Below are 3,631 nucleotides of genomic sequence, written 5' to 3'. Positions count from 1 at the left end.
AAACTGACACTCTGGGTGAGGGAGAATCTGTCTGTCCTAATTTAAAGGATGAGCAAACGTGATTGCTATTAAAGATTCATGCAGTGCCCGAGAGGCACCCTCCTGTTCTGGAATGATGAGAGATTATGAGAGTACTACATAAAGGGATGTCAACCCTTTTCCCAGCCTCAATGTGTTATTGAACCCAGCAGGACTTCTGGGGAACTGAGATTCTGTTGTCTGTTTTTGACTTTGGTCACTGTCAGAACAAACTAAATGTGTCTACACATCACTTTACTAGTGCTATTGTTAGCATCTCTCACCAGGGTCTTGGCCTAGAAGTAGAGGGTCTCATTGTCCTTGTGCATGTGAAGTTGGTTTGGGGTTGGAGGGGCTGAGCAACCTGCATTTATATTGTGCCACTAGATGACGCTGTGCAGTGATGGAAGAAGAACCAGCCATGGACAGATCTGTACTGTCTGCAGGACTAGGCTGTTTGGAGATGGACTGTCCATTGGGATTTTTTGGATCCAGCAGGAGCATTTCCTAAAGTGTTAGATGTTCTCAAATAAAAATCTTTCCGTGTAACAACCTCTGGCCATAGCTTCAGTCTAATCAGTTTGCTTTCAAACTCTCTTTAATTAAGCACAGTGGTTCTTAACTTTTGGGGACATAGATCCTTTTGAGAATCCAAAGAAAGCCAAATACTCTCTAGAAAACTGTGCACGTTTAAATTGGATCAGAGATCTGTGGACCACAAGTTAAGAACCTCTGCTCTAGAGACTGTGCTTAGAGCTCACTCGAATCCCTTTGTTCAAGGAGAATGTGTCACGCTTCTACGTGAAGACAATTTGGAAGTTGTTCTGTCTCTGGTCTCTGTTAACCAGGTTCAGGGCTGCCATGCCAGTTTTGTCCTGCCCAGCACTTGGCTCAGTGCTGGATACATAGAACAACTCTGCTGCCAAGTTCCCCAAAGCAGTGATGGCTCATGTGCAGGGAACAAGTCCTCAGGACTCCTATCACCTTCCTCCCCTTCCAGAGAGCTAAACCAGCACTTCCCAGCCTTGTTCTGCAAGGACCCAACAGAGTGGGTAGGACCAGCTATTACCTGACATGCACTCATGTCCTTTAAGGTTTTTTTTAAAATTACAAGTATGTTTTATTTTACTCTTTGAATATATCTGTTCTAATGTTAAAATAATGGATTTTTTCACCCCAAAGCTTTAGGTAGCATTGGAAGATGGGCAGTTTGAGCCTCTGCTCATACAAGCCCTTGTAGTGCATGGATGTGCAACTCAGAGCTGCCGTCTCATTCTTTTCCTCAGTGATGATACTCAAGAATTTCAAGACAGACCTGTCTTCTTTTTGAATGACACCTTTTAATTTGAGTCATGTTGAGAGAATTTTGAGATAAAGATGAGTGTCAGCTGAAAAGCAAACATACTACTAAGAAGTTCACATTTAGTCAAAATGTCTAGTATTCTAGTTAAACTGAGTATGGCTAAAGGCTACATTAAAGTAAAAGCTACTTCCAACAAAAGACATTAGGTTCCAAGTGGAATGAAAAGCAAAGTCCCCATCTCAGAGATTCTTGGAAAAACAAGAATGGTTGACGTCTTAGGCCTCTGGGGCTTAAAACCTTAGGCAGTAGCCTTGTATCTCTGAGGAGCAGCAGAACAGCACTTGGAATTTCTAGAGCCAGCAGGTTAGGTTGAGTGAAAACCCCAAAGCCATAAGACATTGAGTAGACACATACTAGGTTATAAAAATACAAAAATAATAGCAGCTATCACTTCTGAGCTCTTAATTCTCCCAAAGACTCCATGAGATTTTGCTTTAATGGCCTCTATTTTATGGAAGAGAAAACTGAGGCTTGAGAGTTTGAGTAATTGTGCCCAAGGGCGTGCAGATAGAAAGCAGAGGACAGCAACCCCATCTAGGCTAGTACTGCCTCTGTGCTGACCCCTCTGTCTGTCTGCAGGTCTGTGAAATGGAGGAGGAGCTCTCCCTGAGACCAACGGGTCTTCTTTGGTCCCTGCATGGTGACCTGTGATTCAGTGCTAAGCCACTCACTTCCCGCACTCACTACTTGGACCTCCCACCTTCTGAGCGTGGGGGTATTTCTTTGCGGGTCTCCCAGATCAGGGTTCATAAACTGAGGTGGTTGTGTGCAAAGGCAAGTAAGTGAGAGTGTAAGAGTATGAGTGTTTTGGGGGGAAGGGGACCTGAAGCTCCATCAGATACAGACATTCAAAAGGTGTGTGAGCCAAAAAGTAACAAACCCTGTTCAGATTGGAGGAGGGAACTTTATAGAGCCAGCCAAGTGATTGTGACAAAGGTTCAAAAGGAATGACTCAGCAAACAATACCTTTAAAATGCTTTGTTTTTAATTTTGACCAAATTTTAGGCTTGACAGAAAAGTTGCAAAAGAGGACAAAGAATTCCCAGATACCTTTTATCCCAATTCCCTAAATGTTAATATTTTACTCATTTGCCTTTCTCTCCTTGCTCTCTTTACATACGTGTACACACACACTTACATGCTTTTTTCTGAACTATTTAAAAGTAAGTTGCAAATATAATGCCCTTTTACCCTTAATATTTTGGTGTGCATTTCCAAAAGCAAGGACTGTTCTCACCTAGCCACAGAACAATGATTGAATCAAAGATGTTAACATTGCCACCTATAGACCTATAGACCTAATTCAGATTTCACTAATTGTTCTAATACTGCCCTTTAGAGCAAAAGAAGTCCAAGATCAAGTGTTGAATTCAGTTTTCATGCTTCTCTAGTCTCCTACAACCTGAAGCTGCACTGGTCTTTGTTAGTGTGCACATTTTTAAAGAGCACTGGCTACTTGATTTGCAGAATGTCCCAGAACTTTTGGGGGTGTCTGCTTTTTCCTTCTGTTGGGAGTTCTGTTAGGCACATTGGCAAGAATACCATAACATGATCCTGAGTTCTCTCAGCACATCATTTAGGAAAGCACATACTGTCCACTAGTCCCATTTCAGGAAAAGTTAACTTTGATCTACTCTTTGCAACTAAGTATTCAGTGGGGAGGTTTACTGAGAAGATGTAAATATCATGTTAGCCTTCAAACTTTCCACCACTAGGTTTAGCATTCAAACTATGTCCTTTTAGCTTTTTAGATGTGAAGAAAGCTGTCCAGGCTTCCTTGAGGAAGCAGCTTTTGGAGGTGGGTCAGCAATGCCCTGTTCTTTTGTTGTGGTGCATGGAGCACTGAGCTCAAGGAGGGCCTGGGTACATTAAGTAGGTCATATCTGTCCCCCTTCAGTAAAATGCTGCCAAGTCTTCCCACATTCCCTCTGCCGCTGCAGGAGCATAGCAGCAGTGTCATGGGAAGGTGGAGGGACTTCATTCTGGGGCCAGTCACTCAATGCCTTGTAGGTTGTACATCTCAACATTTACCAGAACTTTCTGATGACAAAAAGAATACCTAGTGCTACATAAGAAACTACCACAAAAATCTAGTGGCTAAACACCATATCAGTTTATTTTCTCTTGGATTCTGTTGATTTTCTGGGTGGTTCTCTTTACATGGTGCCAGCTGGGGCACTGGGGCAACTATCATCACCTGGGAGCTCAGCTGGAGGTACTGGCCAGGGTCTTGGTTCTCTCCCAAGTGGG

Source organism: Pteropus alecto, unplaced genomic scaffold (genome assembly GCF_000325575.1).
Source record: "Pteropus alecto unplaced genomic scaffold, ASM32557v1 scaffold45, whole genome shotgun sequence".
NCBI lineage: Eukaryota > Metazoa > Chordata > Mammalia > Chiroptera > Pteropodidae > Pteropus > Pteropus alecto.
This window is presented reverse-complemented; position numbering follows the sequence as displayed.